The sequence below is a fragment of the Ovis canadensis genome, chromosome 5, assembly GCF_042477335.2.
Source record: "Ovis canadensis isolate MfBH-ARS-UI-01 breed Bighorn chromosome 5, ARS-UI_OviCan_v2, whole genome shotgun sequence".
In the NCBI taxonomy this organism is placed as follows: Eukaryota; Metazoa; Chordata; class Mammalia; order Artiodactyla; family Bovidae; genus Ovis; species Ovis canadensis.
The window spans coordinates 70,788,590-70,807,245 of NC_091249.1; the positions used below are offsets into that span (position 1 = coordinate 70,788,590).

General features: G+C 41.1%; 1 protein-coding gene across 9 annotated transcripts in view; it reads right to left on the reverse strand.

Moving 5' to 3' along the window:
- The window catches only part of PPP2R2B (protein phosphatase 2 regulatory subunit Bbeta), a 478,597-nt gene that overhangs the window by 269,347 nt on the left and 190,594 nt on the right, over positions 1-18,656 (reverse strand). The gene's annotated exons all lie outside the window — the stretch shown is intronic.

An 18,656-nucleotide genomic window follows, 5' to 3' on the forward strand; every position in this document is an offset into this window, starting at 1 on the left:
AAAGCAAAGAGGAATTAAAGAGCCTCTTAATGAAGGTAAAAGAAGAGAGTGAAAAAGCTGGCTTAAAGCTCAATGTTCAAAAAGCTAATAAGATCACAGTATATGGTCTCATCACTTCACAGCAAATAGATGGGGAAACAATGGAAACGGTGACAGACTTTATTTTCTTGGGCTCCAAAATCAGTCTGAATGGTGACTGCAGCCATGAAATTAAAAGACACTTTCTCCTTGGAAGAAAAGCTATGATAAAACTGCGGCTGCTGCTGCTAAGTCACTTCAGTCGTGTCCGACTCTGTGCAACCCCATAGATGGCAGCCTACCAGGCTCCTCTGTCCCTGGGATTTTCCAGGCAAGAACACTGGAGTGGGTTGCCATTTCCTTCTCCAATGCATGAAAGTAAAAAGTGAAAGTGAAGTCGCTCAGTCGTGCCCGACTCTTAGCGACCCCACGGACTAAAGCCCACCAGGCTTCTCCATCCATGGGATTTTCCAGGCAAGAGTACTGACAGTGTATTAAAAGGAGAGATACCACTTTGCCTACAAAGGTCCATATAGTCAAAGCTATGGTTTTTCCAGTAGTCATTTATGGATGTGAGAGCTGGACAATAAAAAAGGCTGAGCACCAAAAAATTGATGCCTTTGAACTGTGGTGTAGGAGAAGTCCCTTGGACAGCAAGGAGATCAAGCCAGTTAATCCTAAAGGAAATCAACACAGAATATTCACTGGAAGGACTGATGCTTAAGCTGAAGCTCCAATTCTTTAGCCACGTGAAGCGAAAAGCCACCTCATTGGAAAAGACCTTGATGCTGGAGAGATTGAAGGCAGGAGGAGAGGGGGATGATAGAGGATGAGTTGTTTGGATGCCATTACTGATTCAACAGACATGAGTTTGAGCAAACTCGGGGAGACAGTGAAGGACAGGGAAGCCTGGTGTGCTGCAGATCACAGGGCCGCAACGAGTTGGACACAACTTAGTGACAGAAGAGTAACAATATGCACAGTGCTTCTTAAAGGTAGAAATATCTGAGTGTGAATGCTGACTGGGAGTATCTGATCAATGTTCCTCAGTTTACTCATCTGTAAATATATAGCTAAATGTAGAGTAAATTTAAGTATAGAGCTAAATATAGCTCTAAATGTAAATATAGAGCTGACTGTGAGTAGTCTCCCATACTTCATAGCAATGTCACAACTAAATTAGATCATTTATGTCACACACTTAACACACTATCTGACACAGGCTATCTCCTGCCTGAAAATCAGCTATTATGAGTCCTTCATCATAAGCATATCCACTCAATAAGGCTGATGCGACTCTTAAAAGCAATAATGTACATAAAGGACAAGTGTGATGTCTGAATCTTAACAAACATTAGTTCACTCGTCTTCCAGCTTGGTTAGCCAGGCTGCATGTATCACATATTAACCAGTGGGCTCATCTGTATACCAGCTTCAAATATTTATTACCTCCAAGGTCATTAGGTGACTTGTTATCATACTATCATTTCATAAAGTAATTGAGGTGAATGCATCATATACTCTCTGCTAACTTGGCAGGGGAGATAGATTCAGCCATGTTGTCATACTTCTGTTAATACCAGAGGGTCAATGACTTAAAACATTTCTAGATACTTTCAGCAGATAACTCACAGGCTGCTTTTGCTTACTTTGTTTCTAGCATTCTCATTTCTGAATCTGCCACATTAGCTTGTTGCTTTCAAATGATTTCAATGCCAATGTATCAAGCTCATCAAAAAGGACACATTATGTGTGAGTTCAGCACGCAGCGCTTCAACTGGCACATTCCACAAAAGGATTTTTTGCATTCCTAGGTGGCAAGGAGATTTTTGCTGTGCTTCTTTCCTTCTCAAGGAAAATACTAACTAGCTAATAATTTCATTGTCATCTTTAAGCCTTTCACTAGTCATAGCAAGAGCATATGTAAGGATCTGAATAAGCCACGATCTTAGGCTGCCTTGAAATAAAACCTGTCTGTATCATCACACCAAACTCCCTCTGGCTGTTTGGATGCTGGCAATGGAAATACAGTGTTTTCTACCCAGGCTCTGCCTTCAACGTGACAAGGCAGGGCATTCAACGGTTATGAAACCTTGATATCTTACTTACTGTGGGGATGATGTGTTGAAACAGCTCTCTCATCCTCCAAGGCATTTTCACATTAAGCTCTGGTGACTGGGAAGTAATGAGATGGACCACTGAGTGGTCTGTCTCTGTCTTTCTGTCTCTCCCTCACCCTCTCTCTCTTCCCATCCTCCCCACAGCAGCACAGCTGACAACTTCAAACATTTATTATTATCGATCCCCTGTCTCTCAACAATCAATAGTCGACATCCAAAGAACCAAATAACATTCAAGGTGCAGAACTGTATTTATTTTTCACATAATACTGTAGGGAAATTAGAGATGACTCATTATGTGAGTCAGCGTATCTCTTTAAGGAATGACTGCCATTTCTAGCCATATCCTAGGGTTTTAGCTAATGTGGCTCTAAAACAGACCTGGTGAAACGCTCTTACTACTTTTTGGTGACGTAAATCTATTGTCTAATGATCTCCTTGGTAAAATATAATCTTATGATATCTAGAATTTTAAAAAAGGATACTTGTTAAACATGGTAAATTACTTGTCTTCTAATAAGAGTAGCAGCTAACATTTACTGAGGCTGTGCAATGCACGGGGCAAAGTCTTCAGTGTTGTACACAGATAATCCATTTTATTTGCATAATAACTCTATGGAGGTGAGTCCCACTGTTACTATTCATGCTTTATACAGATGATGGCATTGACATTTTGACAGAACAGTGATTTGATTAAGGTTACAGCTAATTAGCGGCAGAACTAGAATTAGGATTATTCTACCTGAATCAAGAGCTGAACATCTTCACCCTGCTTTACATGCCTTTCCTGATGATTGGGATGATTTCAAACAGTTTCTGTTTTGGTTTAGCTATAGATATTTCACTTGTGTCAACCCACCTAACATGCTTGTTATCAGGTTTCATTTTCAATGCTCAGAGCTGTAAGTCATGCTGACTGCTTTCTCCAAATGAAAAATAATAAAGGTTTATGATTTTTCAGAAAGGTCAAGCTCTGTTTTATGTTCCAAAACTGGATTTCAAAAGTCAGAATAAAAGATGATCTCAAAATATTTTAAGGACCTATTAACCCATTTATAGTTACAGTCTAGGGGAAAAATGTTCATGGCTAACAATAACACAATTTAGCATTATATGATTTTTTTCATATATTATATTTGAGAAGAAAATAATACTAAAATATTCCTTCAAGAAATAAACTGTGGATTGTGAAATGTGGCCAAGTCACATAGAAATTGCAGAGACTGTTCAGAGCTTCTTGTCCACCACTTCAGCACCAAGCCCACTTCAGCAACCTTCCGACGGAGGTTCAGTGCTAGAGAAGATGCTCCTCTTCGGTTTGCCGGCTCTCCATTGTGAATGCGGAGTGGAATGACCACTGTTTCACATTCTTCCTTTTCCTCAAGTTTCCAAGACGTAGAGAACTAGAACGCTGTATAAAACCTTGGAACTCAGTGAATCCCAGCCTTCACAGTCTACAGCCTTTAAACAGGCCCAGAAGTAGCCTCCTGGTATCTTCCGCCATTCTATGCTTCCTGCTTCCTCTCTACCTGAGGCTGCATGGTACAGATAACCAGCAGAAGACTTATCATTTGTGTGGAAGGGTGACAAGAATATCTCCTCCTCTTAAGGTTAACCAGAAACTGTTTTATTGTAAGGAAAACAGATGCTGCTAATTCTTCAAAGATACCCTGTATGTTATGATCATTACAGCCTAATGATCTGGGTTAGGGTCCCAGCTCCACCAGTGGTAAGTTGTGTGACTTGTGGTTAAGATACCAAACCTTCCTGAGACTGGTAATAAGGTGATGACCACACCACCAATCTAATTGATATATAAATGCAATCATTCATATTTATTTTTCTGGGCTCCAAAATCACTGCAGATGGTGCTTGCAGCCATGAAATTAAAAGATGCTCACTCCTTGGAAGGAAAGTTATGACCAAACTAGATAGCATATTAAAAAGGAGACATTACTTTGTCAACAAAGGCCCATCTAGTCAAGGCTATGGTTTTTCCAGTAGTCATGTATGGATGTGAGAGTTGGACGGTGAAGAAGGCTGAGTGCCAAAGAATTGATGCTTTTGAGCGGTGGTGTTGGAGAAGACTCTTGAGAGTCCCTTGGACTGCAAGGAGATCCAACCAGTCCATTCTAAAGGAGATCAGTCCTGGGTATTCATTGGAAGGACTGATGTTGAAGCTGAAACTCCAATACTTTGGCCACCTGATGGGAAGAGCTGACTCACTGGAAAAGACCCTGGTGCTGGGAAAGACTGAGGGCAGGAGGAGAAGGGTATGACACAGGACAAGATGGTTGGATGGCATCAGTGACTCAATGGACATGGGTTTGGGTGAACTCTGGGAGTTGGTGATGGACAGGGAGGCCTGGCGTGCTGTCGTTCATGGGGTCACAAAGAGTCGGACACAACTGAGCGACTGAACTGATTTATATTTAATACTCAACAATATGTCTAAAATACATAATAAACAGTATTTATTATTTTCATTATCCTTATTAGTTTTCAAATTGTGGCAGAAAATTCACTGTTAGGTCTACAAGTAATTCTACCCAAAACTCTCTGCCCATTAAACTGCCAACAAACATACTGTAGTCGATATACCAGTTGATGAATTCTCAAATGCATGAAAAAAATTCTAACTCATTCCCCACCCGCATCACACACATATCCCCCACCCACTTGGAGTATGAACTCCTGTGAAATATCTTACAGTGTGTATTTTGGCTGTGGTTCACCAAAAACTTCTTAAGGCTCTTCACTGGGGAATGTCTCTGATAATGTGATAAAAAAAAAATTCCAAACAGTATGGAAGTTCCTCAAAAAACTAAAAATAGAGTTGCCATATGATCCAGTAATCCCACTCATGGGCATATAACAGAGAAAACTCTAATTCAAAAAGATACATGCACCCCTGTGTTCATAGCAGCAGTATTCACATCAGCAATACATGGAAACAACTTAAATGCCCATCATCAGATGAATGGATAAAGAAGACTAGGTACATATATGCAATGGAATATTACTTAGTCTTAAAAAAGAATACAATAATGTCATGTGCAGCAATATGAATGGACCCAGGGATTATCATACTAAGTGAGGTCAGAAAGAGAAAGACAAACACCATACAATATCACTTTTACATGAAAGCTAAAATATGACACAAAGGAACTTATTTACAAAACAGACTCACAGACAGAGAGAACAGATTTTTGTGGTTGTCAAGGAGAAAGGGGTCGGGTAGGAATAGACTGGGAGTCTGGGATTAACAGATGTGAGCTATTATATAGAGAATAGATTTAAAAAAATAAGGTCCTACTGTATAGCACAGGGAACCATATTCAATATCCTGTGATGAACAATGGAAAAGAACATGAAAAAGATGTATAACTGCATCATTTTGTTGTGAAGCAGAAATTAACATGGCATTGTAAATCCACTATATTTCAAAAAATAAAATTTTAAAACCATAAAAAAGAAAGTCCCCTCTATGGCCATGTGACAGCAGTGCACTGGCAGTCTCCTACACAAGGGTATTTTGTCAAGATTATTGTATTGGAAACCATGGCAAGAATTGTGTTTACTTTCTGATTTCCTTGGCTTAAGGTACTGAGTCAGAACGAGACGACTCTGTTCCAAATTCCAGCTAACTGGACTCCAGTCATAGCTGATTCTGTTTAGCTCCTGCAGGAATGCTATTTGCTTACTTTCCTGAGATGAATCCTTAGTAACTACTGTTCTCTCTACTTCTAGAACTCTCAGGGTAGAGGGTGTCTTACAGGTTCTGCAGTTTGCTGAATGAGTGGCAGCTACGTATCTGTCATATGCAAAGCACAAACATTTACGCAGTTCTGAGAACTGTTCCTTCTGGCAACAAGTCATTGCTCAAGGTCACAAAGCTAGCTGTAAACCCAGAGGTAGTCTGAGGACATATTGATCAGCCTTGTGCTCAGATCTTTACTGAATAATTGGTACAATACTCTCTTGGTGAGATCAGCTGACTTTTTGACAATTTGCAGCCACTGAACTTGTCTTCTACATAAAACACATTAAGAGTCTATGTTCCTCTGAAACTCACAGGCTTCAGAATATAGCTCCTGCCCATGTATCCATCCATGCATGCATTCATCCATCAACAAATATGTATTGAAGTCTTGATGTTAGGTGCTGTGACGACAAATGGCAGTATCAATAATAATGGTAGCGTCCTGGAGGAGTTTATAATTTAGAAGCAAAAATAATCCATATGACAAATATGTTAGATAGTCAGATGGCAGATGGGAGAAGAAAATCGTGTGACCATGAAGTGCCACAGTGAAGCACTAGGACAGCATGTTTGAAAGAAATAAAATATGAGCCACACATGTGGTTTCAAATTTCTAGTAAGTACATTAAAAAAAAAGAGATTATCTTTAATTTTATAATTTATATTTTATTTAACCAATGTATTAAAAATATAATTTTTACATGCAACCAAGTGGTCATGTATGGATGTGAGAGTTGGACTGTGAAGAAGGCTGAGTGCTGAAGAATTGATGCTTTGGAACTGTGGTGTTGGAGAAGACTCTTGAGAGTCCCTTGGACTGCAAGGAGATCCAACCAGTCCATTCTGAAGGAGATCAGCCCTGGGATTTCTTTGGAAGGAATGATGCTAAAGCTGAAACTCTAATACTTTGGCCACCTCATGCGAAGAGTCGACTCACTGGAAAAGATGCTGATGCTGGGAGGGATTAGGGGCAGGAGGAGACGGGGACGACAGAGGATGAGATGGCTGGATGGCACCACTGACTCGATGGACATGAGTTTGGGTGAACTCCGGGAGTTGGTGAAGGATAGGGAGTCCTGGCATGCCGCAATTCATGGGGTAGCAAAGAGTCGGACACGACTGAGTGACTGAACTGAACTGAACGTTAAAATGTTATTAATGTTATATACTGAACTAAGTCTTTGAAGTCTTATGTGTACTTGACACTTAGAAAGTGAAAGTGAAAGTCGCTCAATCGTGTCTGATTCTTTGCGAGTCCATGGAATTCTCCAGGTCAGCATATTGGAGTGGGTAGCCTTTCCCTTCTCCAGGGGATCTTCCCAACCCAGGGATCAAACCCCGGTCACCCCATTGCAGGGGGATTCTTTACCAGCTGAGCCACAAGGGAAGCCCTTGACACTTAGAGCACATCTCAAATGAAATAACTACATTTCAAGTACACAGTAGCCACATGGGTGATGACCTTTTTGGATAGCATACCTCTAGGAAATTCAAAAACAGGGAACAACTGCCTCCAGAATAGAGGAATCACAGATGTTGACTCTTGAGGAATCTGGGTATTTAAACTGAGTTCTGGGCTAAGTTTGCTCCCTAGTTCCAACCTGCAGTAAAAGAATGTCTTTCTCAGTATTTTATGAGCCTTTGGTGGTTCTATGTTTGTATCCCTAAAAGTGAGCCTAGCATATATCCATTCTGGTGCTAAAGTCTTTACCTGCTGAATAAAATGCATGAAAGAAAAATAAAAACAGCTGTCTCCCACTTGCCAGAGTCTGTGTTGGTATTTTGCATTAATTCTCTCTAACACAATGAATTTGCAAGGAGCCACACATATCTCCATTTTATAGGAGAGGAAGCTAAAGCACAGAGTAGTTAAATGATTTTTCAAGATCACAGAGCTAGGAAGAAGGGAGGGAGAGAGGAATGGGCAGATGAACAGGAGGGAGAAGATACAGGCAGAAAGATGAGGGTAGATTATAGCTTAAAGTGAGGGTGGGAACAGGACCCAAGATATGCCAAGCATCTGCCCTTTACCCCATCCCTATAGTTTGCGTGTGTGTTTGTGCATGTGTTATATTAACATGTTTCTGGCTAACATATACTAGCTTATTTAACAAATCTTTATATACTTTGGGCCACCACTGTCTCTCCTGATAAGATTTCCTTGAAATAATCAGCAAAACAAATTCCTAACTTCCAAGGGCAAAGGGCGCTTTGGGGATTGAGAATTAAAGAAATCCTGGTCAGAAGAGGCAAAAGAGGTTAGCTCAATCTTCTCAGTCTGCCCCCTTATCACCTCTTTAAAGTGGATCTCTATCCTCCCAAGAGGAGAAAGGGGTGACAGAGGATGAAATGGTTGGATGGCATCACTGACTCAATGGACATGAGTTTGAGCAAACTCAGAGAAATGGTGAAGGACAGGGAAGCCTGGCATGCTGCAGTCCATGGCGATGCAAATGGTCAGACATGACTTAGCAACTGAACAACATCCTCCCTGTAAAAGGACCATGTCCCCAGCCTGTCTCTTCCACTCCTTGATGGCTGAGTACCAGAGACTGTTCCACACAGAGACCTCCAGTCTCCCTTCGTAACTTCTACTTAGTTAGGAGCTAGCTCTCATTGTGCTCTACACAAAACTCTTCTTCAGTCAGATTATCACTTGCCTCATATTTTTGATGCTGGTAGGGGTGGCAAGCATTATTTATGTAGCATTTGAATTAAAAGAAGCACAGATCAGATTCAGTCCTAAAATGCAGATGCACTTTCTTAAAAGTTAAAAACCATGTATTTGCATCAGCTGGGAGGTAAGTATAAGAATTAGAACTTGCCCCTATAAAACTTAATATCAGGGCTTCCCAGGTGGTCCAGTGTCTACGACTCTGAGCTCCCAATGCAGAGGGCCTGGGTGCAATCCCTGGTCAGGGAACTGGACCCCATATGTTGCAACTGAAGTTGCAGCTGTGTGACACAAGTGAGACCTAGCACAACCAAATAAATATTTAAATGAGAGTAAATTGAAAAATAACTTAATATCAAGCAAATCAAAACTACAGTGAGGTATCACACCTCCTATCAGTTAGAATAGCCATCTTCAAAAAAATCTACAAACAATAAATGCTAGAGAGAGTGTGGAGAAAAGGGAACCTTCCTATACTGTTAGGAATTGTAAGTTGGTGCAATCTGGTCTCTAGTCTTGCAGAAATGCTTTGCCTGAGTCACATTGTGATGTTATACTCTTCAGTTCAGTTGCTCAGTCGTGTCCGACTCTTTGTGACCCCATGAATCGCAGCACACCAGGCCTCCCTGTCCATCACCATCTCCTGGAGTTTACCCAAACTCATGTCCATCGAGTCGCTGATGCCATCCAGCCATCTCATCTTCTGTTGTCCCCTTCTCCTGCCCCCAATCCCTCCCAGCATCAGAGTCTTTTCCAATGAGTCAACTCTTCGCAGGAGGTGGCCAAAGTACTGAAGCTTCAGCTTTAGCATCATTCCTTCCAAAGAAATCCCAGGGCTGATCTCCTTTAGAATGGACTGGTTGGATCTCCTTGCAGTCCAAGGGACTCTCAAGAGTCTTCTCCAACACCACAGTTCAAAAGCATCAATTCTTCAGCGCTCAGCTTTCTTCACAGTCCTACTCTCACATCCATACATGACCACTGAAAAAATCATAGCCTTGATTAGATGGACCTTTGTTGGCAAAGTAATGTCTCTGCTTTTGAATATGCTATCTAGGTTGGTCATAGCTTTTCTTCCAAGGAGTAAATGTCTTTTAATTTCATGGCTGCAATCACCATCTGCAGTGATTTTGGAGGCCCCAAAATATAAAGTCTGACACTGTTTCCACTGTTTCCCCATCTATTTCCCATGAAGTGATGGGACCAGATGCCATGATCTTCGCTTTCTGAATGTTGAGCTTTAGGCCAACTTTTTCACTCTCCTCTTTCACTTTCATCAAGAGGCTTTTTAGTTTCTCTTCACTTTCTGCCATAAGGGTGGTGTCATCAGCATATCTGAGGTTATACTCTTAGCATGTAGCAATGGTATATGCTTTGACCTGCTTAGGTGGTAAATGTCTATAGTACAACCAAAACTAGTTCGAGGACAAAGGTAACTTAACCGGCTCAGGTGACTGAAAAGCCCAAAGACATCTCTTTCAGGTGTGGCTGAACCCAGGTGCTCAACAACATAATCAGGAATCTGTCCTTTTCCATCTTTCTTCCTTCTAGTCAACTTCAGTCTCAAGAATGCATCCCTCAGTGCAGTGGCAAAGACCACTAGAGCAGGCTTTCATTGCTAGAGTTGCTAGTTTCATTTTCATTCCTGTCAATTTGGTAACTTTGTTGAAAAGAGAAGGCCTCTTTCTTCAGATTTCCTAGTATCAGCCTAGAAGGGGCACTTTTTTCTAACTTAACCACTTGAGGCAGCAGGGAGCGGAGAAGGGCGGGGGCGGGGGGGTGGGGGTGGGGGGGTGGGGAGTTTTTCTAACTCTTGTGAAGGTGTATCTGCCCTGAAAAGATTGAAAAGAGTAAGAATGAGAGTGGTCAGATCATTTAAGAGGCTCTTGCTGTCACTCAGCTAAGAGAGAATTAGATAGAGATGGAGAGAAATAGATTTAGGACATGTCAAATGAATTAAGAATGTCTTAATTCAGCAAAAACAAAGACAGCACACACTGAGCCAGTCCTATAGGCTAAACAGGAGATACAGGAGTGAATTAGATATGCTTCCACTCTACAATTGCTCATAGCCTATAAGTAAACCACTAAGTCTCAGACCACAAGGTAAGTGCTTTAATAGAGATTTGAACAAAGTGCTGTGAGACTGCAGAGCAAATAGTGATTCCCAGGGAGAGTCAGGAGACTTTAGGCAGTGATGGTATTTGACTTGGGCCTTGAAGTATAAGTAGGAGTAACTCGGGGAGTTGGTGATGGACAGGGAGGCCTGGCATGCTGCAATTCATGGGGTTGCAAAGAGTCGGACACGACTGAGCAACTGAATGTATGTATGTATGTATGTATGTATGTATGTAAAACCATTATGAAAAACAGTATGGAGATTTCTTACAAAACTAAATATATAACTACCAAGTGATCCAACAATCTCAGTCCTGGGCATATATATACAGAAAACCATAATTCGAAAAGATACATGCATCCCAGTGTTCACTGTAACACTATTTACAATAGCCAAGACTTGGAAGCCACCTAAATGTCCATCAACAGAGGCGTAGATAGAAAATATGTGGTACATATGCACAATGGAATATTACTCAGGCGTAAAAAAGAAAGAAAGAATGCCATTTACAGCAATATGGATGGATACAGAGACCGGCATACTGGGTGAAGTTGTTGCTGCTGCTAAGTCGCTTCAGTCGTGTCCGACTCTGTGCGACCCCATGGACGGCAGCCCACCAGGCTCCCCTGTCCCTGGGATTCTCCAGGCAAGAACACTGGAGTGGGTTGCCATTTCCTTCTCCAGTGCATGAAAGTGAAAATTGTAAGTGAAGTCGCTCAGTCGCCACTGCCGTCTCCGAGTGGGTGAAGTTAGTCAGACAGAAAAAGGCAAATACCATATGATATTGCTTATATGTGGAATCTAAACAAATGAACTGATTTACAAAACAGAAATAGACTTACAGATGTAGAAAACAAGCATGGTTATCATGGGAGAAGCAGGGGAGGATTGGAATAGATAACTAATACTGGCTTCCCAGGTGGCATGAGCAATAGAGAATCCGCTTGCCAATGCAGGAGACATAAGACATGTGGGTTTGATCCCTGGGTTGGGAAGATCCCCTGGAGGAAGAAATGGCAACCCACTCCAGTATTCTTGCCTGGGAAATCCCATGAACAGAGAAGCCTGGTGGGCATACAGTCTATGGGGTCACAATGAGTTGGAAACAGCTGAGCAACTAACAGTTTCACACACATACATAAAGCATTCCCTTTGCTGCACACCTGAAACTAACACACTGTAAATCAATTATACCCCAATAAAATTAAAAAAACTTACTATCTCCTTTTTTTTTTTTTTTAACTATAGCTTAGGAAAAGACTTTTAAATCTGCTGACCACATGGAGTAGTCATCAGTGACTTGGAGAGCCAGAATTCTGTTAAAAATAAAATTACAAAGCAGAACAATAAAACAAGATAAAGTTCTAACTTGCTGCTTTTTGGGCTGTGTCTGGATGGCGACTAGCCCACCCTACCCTGGGGGTAGGGAGGAGGAGACAGAGACTAAAATGCAAGGAGTGTTACCATTATGGCAAGTTTATTTTTTCCAAATGTTTATTTTTGTTCCCTTAGGGTATCAGGAAGAGTTTGTTCTAACAGTTCTCAGTTCCTGGCTGAGTTGTTGCCAGGAAGTCAAGTTTATCTTTAGCATCATCTCTGGGCAAACAGCACAGAGGAAAATGATATTTGGGGCCAAATGTTGAAAACTCAAGTTTTATGTAGCTTGAGCAGAAAAAGCTAAGAGCAAAAATGAAAAGCTAATATTGTTGGTTCTGTGTTTTCTCTACAAGAAATTTTCCTTAGAGGAAAAACAGTAGTGGAAAGAGGATGGGCTTTAAGGGACCAATAGCTTAGGCTTGGTCCACTGCTGCCCCATCAAGGACTTTTGAATAAATTTAATTCAACAAACATTTAGCTGAATGATTCCTCTGTATCAGATACTTGGGTCTCACAGAACTTAAAATCCAAATCAATTAGTTACCTCTCTGAAACTCTTTTTACAACTAATAGAAGAAAATACATGCCTCTTTGTAGGGTTCTTTTGACAATTACATGAGATAACATATGTAACATTACAGCTTAGGTAAAGTGACAAATCTTAGTTTGTTTTCTCTGTCTTTAGAATGACCAAAGTAATCATTCAGTCAACTGGAGGTTTAAAAGTACTGTTCTAGGATTTAACTAAAAATAAAACCAACAGAGAGTTTCATAAAACCTAGACTGTCCGCAAATACCCCATGTTTTTTGGCAGGTCCTCGACAGCCAGAGTTCAAAGATCAGCCTCAGATTCCATCACTTCCAATAGTCCTACTTTGACTACCACTTGGTTTTATGCAATAGCACTGGAACATATATATTACCATACGTAAAATAGATAGCCAGTGGGAATCTTCCGTGGGACACAGGAAACCCAAAGCCAGCGTTCTGTGACAACCTAGAGGGGTGGGAAAAGGACAAACGTATACCTATGGCTGACTCATGCTGATGTATGGGAGAAAGCATCACAATACTGTAATTATCCTCTAATTAAAAATAAAAAACAAATGGCCTTTTCAATCACCAGTATGGCATATGTAGCATAAAAATCAGAGCTATAAATGATGCTGAAATATTAGAACTGCTCATTCAAAATTATTCATTGATTGTCTATAACATGTGAGACACTGAGATGAAATTAAAGTCATAAAAGAACCAGATATGTCCCTGACCTGATGCATTTATCCCTCTAGAGGAAAAGATATAAAGTCTACCCTCAAGGGGGCTACAACCAGCAAAAGAAGCAAGGCAGACATGCATTAAATAATAGTGGCCAATATGCTATTTTATAAGCATTGCGAATTAGAATCCCTGATACTGGGGTTCAGAAGGGATGACATAGTCAAGGAGACTTTGGGGGAAATACAGAATTTGAGCTGGGATTTTTAAAGATGAGAGGATTTTTTCAAGGTCTTCTATTCTCCCTATAACATAAAAATCAAATGCATCAAAACTCAAAGCAGAAGTTAGAGGCAGTAACACCTTCTCTATCAGAATGTGTGTAGTCCTCTCTCTGTTCTTTAATTATTCACTAGTACCAATTCTACTTGGGGTCCATCTCATCCAAAAGGCAGCATTAACTCTGCCTGGGTAAAAGACACATGGTTAAAGTATCATTGCAGCATTTTTAAAAGAGCTATTCTTTCCAACTGACTCTGCTTCCTTTTCCCTCCCAAAAGGAAAAGAAAAACCCAGGTTAAATGCACTGTTTGCATTTCCCAATTGTCCTACAACCAAGTACTAACTATTAGAAAGTCTGGCTCCTAGACTTTCAATTGGCAAATTCAGTTAAAATAAATTTTAAATGCAGACTTTTTTGTCCTGATGCTTAAAAACTATCCAGGTGTCAGCTATGAATAATGACCAAGTTGGGTCTTGATTCCATTATTTTCATTAGCTATTCAATGACACTTGGTAGTGTACTGAACATTCTTCTTGGCGAAGTACATAAATCTAGTTATTTTGGGGCTTGCAATCAAACTACTTTATCATAAGTGAGATTGTGAAACTGTCCCCCTGCCCTCAGCAGTACTGGAGTACAGGAGATTAGGTTTTAAATAGTCCCAAGGGAAATGTGGTCCGATTCTACTCTATCCATTCCTTAAAGTGGTAGGGGGTGGGTGGGGGGGAGGGGAGGGGGCTTTGTAATGGACTATAAGACCAGAAAAGTCATTGGTGTTCTCTCACAAGAGAGAAAAAAGGTACAAATTAAAAGATATAATCTCATTGTCCTTTTTGGCCACAACTAATCACGTGATTACTTTCTCAAAGCCTCTGCATTCATCTCTGATTTGGAAGTGGTTCTGCTCACTTCATCTATTTTACAGAATTACCATGACCATGAGACAACAATTTCAAAAGTATATTAAAATATTCCAAACTGTCCAGCAAATAAATCTCTGTCTTTTTCTCTGGTCTCCTTGGATCTTTGTTGCTCCTTTCCACACACTAACAAACTGTTGGCAGGATCTTCTCTTGTTGGACTTCACATTCTTTAAACTCTACTTCCAGAGTCCCTATGATGATATCTCACTTGTAGAACTGAAATAGCTTCCCAAATGATCTACCTACAACCTATCTTTTTTCCAACAACAGCCAGAGTGAGCCTAAGGGTACATATTTTATGTTGATCCAAGGATGAGTGAGTGAGAGAAGTCGCTCAGTCGTGTCCGACTCTTTGCGACCCCGTGGACTGTAGCCCACCAGGCTCCTCCGTCAATGGGATTCTCCAGGCAAGAGTACTGGAGTGGGTTGCCATTTTCTTCTCCAGGGGATCTTCCCAACCCAGGGATTAAACCCAAGTCTCCCACATTGCAGGCAGATGCTTTAACCTCTGAGCCACCAGGGAAGCCCAAGGATAAATGGGTCCTAAATCCTTAACCTAGCCTTCAGTTCCTGACAAAACGCTAGGTGCACTTTACTTCTCCTCTTTCTCCCTCCTCAGGAGTCCACACTCCAGCCATTTCAACCCTGTAAAGTCCTCTAAAGGTGCCATGTTTCCTTTGGCTTTTGACTTTTGTTCCTTCTGTTGTAGCCCATATCCATCACCTTCCTTGTGTCAGTTCAACTCCTATCCTGTTCTCAGTTTAGAGTCAAGGAAAACCACTGTGTCTGGTGTGTAGGATTCAAGGCAAGGGCATTCTCCTGACCCCCAGCAACTTTTCCTTCCCACGCCCACCCTCACCCTCACCCCCCCATCACCGCCACCACCACTAGAGGGCTTATGACGTGGCAGGCCTGTGCGAGGCGCTCTCCATGATTACTCTACTGAGTCTCCACCATAAATCCTTGAGCTGACAGCAGGCATAGAAGCCTATATTTATCTAGTACAGCATGCTGAAACTGGTCCTAAGTATTTCACAGGTATTATGCCAGACCTCAGGACAATTCTCTGAGGTAGGTAGGCTGATAAGGAACTAAAGTCCATATAGATTTAGGGAATCAGCTAGCTCTGCAGCTGGGAGTTTGAGCTCCTGTAGTTTGACTTTGAAGCCTATTATGGACTCATGGAAGGTTTTATCATCATTTTATTTATTTATTTAAAATTTGTTACATGCTACAAATGTTGTCATGGAGTTCTTTCTTTCTTTCTTTTTTAGGCTAAGCAACACAGAATGTGGGATCTTAGTTCCCTGACCAGGGATTGAACCTGCACACCCTGCTGTGGAAGCGTGGAGTCTTAACCACTGGCCCACCAGGAAGTCCCCACATCACCATTTTAGAGATGAGGAAACAAAATCAGACGGTCGAGCAAACTGCCTAAAGTGGTCAAGTCAGGATCTGAAGGACCAGTGAGATGCCCCACTGTTTCTCCTCATCACGCTATACGTCCTCCTTCATCATACCACATTACAACTGCCCATCAGCTTACTGGATTCCCTCACTAAACTACAAGGTTCTTTTTCTTTAATTTTTAAAAAGTTTTAGATTGAGAGAAAAATTAAACAAATAGCACAGAGAATTCCCATATACCTCTTGCAGAATTTTCCCTATTATGAACATCTTATGTTAGTATAGGACATTTGTTATAATTAATACACCAGTATGGATATATTACTATTAAGTCCATAGCTTAATTTCTATTTTCTCAGGTTTTACCTAATGTCCTTTTTCTGCTCTAGGATCCCTTCTAGGATACTGTTACATTTAGTTGCCATGATTTCTTCGGCTCTTTTTGTGACAGCTTCTCAGACTTTCCTTGCCTTTGGTGACCTTCAGTTTTGAGGAATATGATCGGGGATACTGTATATTGCCCCTCTACTGGAATTTGTCTCATGTTTTTCTCCTGACAGAAGATCACAGAGGTTAAGTGCCATTTTCATCACATCCTATTAACATAGTTTATGGCTGTTCCAGTGGACTTTGATCACTAGCTGAAGTAAAATCTGTCCGATTTCTCCTTTGTAAAGTTAGCTTCCTGTCCTCATTCTCCACCTTCCTAGACTTCACTCTGTAGAGAGAAGACTATGTGCGGTCCACACTTAAGAAATGGGGAATTATGCCCTTGAGTCTGAGTCATCTATATAATTTATTTGGCATTCTGCAGAGGAGATTTTTCTCTTCTCTTCCATTTGCTCATGTATTTAATTCTTTCTTTATATCAGTATGGATTCACGGACATTATTTTATACTTTGCAATACAGTCCAACACTACTTTATTTTTTCTATACTTATTCCACTTGAGCCATTGGGAACTCCTCCAGTTGGCTCCTGTTGACATAGTCTCATCAATGTAGTTTTTTTTTTTCTTTTTTCTTTTTTGAGCACTTCCTTCCATTTTGGCACTAAGAGACTCTGACATCTCGTCTATTTCCTTTTCCAGTCCCCAAGTCAGATATTTCTCCAAGGATTCCTGTTCCTTTTATTGAAGAATGGTTTCAGAAATCAAGATCTGGGTGCCAGCTGTGCCTCTTGCCACAGGGGTGTCATTTCTTTTAGGCTCTCCTCATTGACACAGAAAGAAATATGCAAATCCATATACACTCACATAATTATAACTATTTCTTTATGCAATCATGTGTATCTGTGCTCTCCTGTGCTCTGTTGTGTCCGACTCTTTGTGACCCCTTGGGCTATAGCCCACTAGGCTCCTCTGTCCTTTGGATTCTCCAGGCAAGAATACTGGAGTGGGTTGCCATGCCCTCCTCCAGGGGATCTTCTCAACCCAGGGATCAAATCCACATCTCCCACATTGCAGGCAGATTGTTTACCATCTAAGCCACCAGGGAAGCCCAAGAATACTAGAGTGGGTAGCCTATCCCTTCTCCAGGGGAATTTTCCAACCCAGGAATCGAACCAGGGTCTCCTGCATTGCAGGCAGATTCTTTACCAGCTGAGTTACCCGGGAAGCCCTAACATGTACCTATATAAAGTTTAATAGGAGTTCTTTCGGATGTCTCCAACTCTAATTCATCACCACGTGCATCATTCTAACCTTCTGCTCTTGCTTTTCTATAAATTCCATGACAACAATGGGCAATGACTACAAGCCTCTTAAAGGTAGTATTATTCTTTATTCACAGCTGTATCCCAAATACAGTTGGCACCTATAACACATGTACTGACTGACTGCTGAGTTGACCCAATAATTTCAGTTCTGGAAGAGACTACAGGGGAATTTGCAAATGTCACCAAATATGGATTTCAAAGACTAAACTCACAACAATTTATTAGGGCAACAGTACAAGAGGGTACACTAACAAAGGTCTGATTTAAGTGTGTTTATTCAACTCCGTGAAGGGAAAATGATAGTAATACATCTAAGCTACACAAAAAGGATTCAGACTTCCCTGAAAAGGATTCAAGTGGCATAAAATGGTTTGTTTCTCCACAGCAATTTACATATATTAAAAGAGATAATAGGCATAATCATTGTCAAAATAGAGCTTCCACCCTGTATAATGTCTTAATATATGCTCGAAGTTCCTGACAAACAGGCACAAAGCCCCAGTGGATTAGACCCTAAGTGGGGGATGACTCTAATAGCAATAGCATAAAACCAATCTCACATTTCTGGGAAGGAAAATAAGACCTGAGAACAGCCTTTGAAGGCGAAGGGGAAAGTACAAAGGAAAGATGCTCAAGTGATACATCAGCTGAATGGGAAACGGGGTGCTAATGTGACACTCTGCATCCATGATGCTAATTTATCTGGGTGAGCGTGTGCACTGACACAGAGGAGACTGGAAGAGGTCTATATTATACCTTGGAGGAGCCCATCTGCAATCTTTCGGAAGGGCACTTGCTTTCTATTGGGTGCTGCCTTACATGGGATACGTGATGTACATTCTGTGTCAGCTTCATATGACAAAATCACTTGTCTATTTCCAGATCATTTCCATTCCGTCCCTTACAATGCAGCGGAATGATCTTTTTGAAAAACAAATTGGGTCACAGCTCCCCATCTTCCCTACATTTTAACATTCTGCTTGTCTCCTGGGATAAAAAACAATAAAGGCGTCATATGCCCTCAAGGTCCTGCAAGAT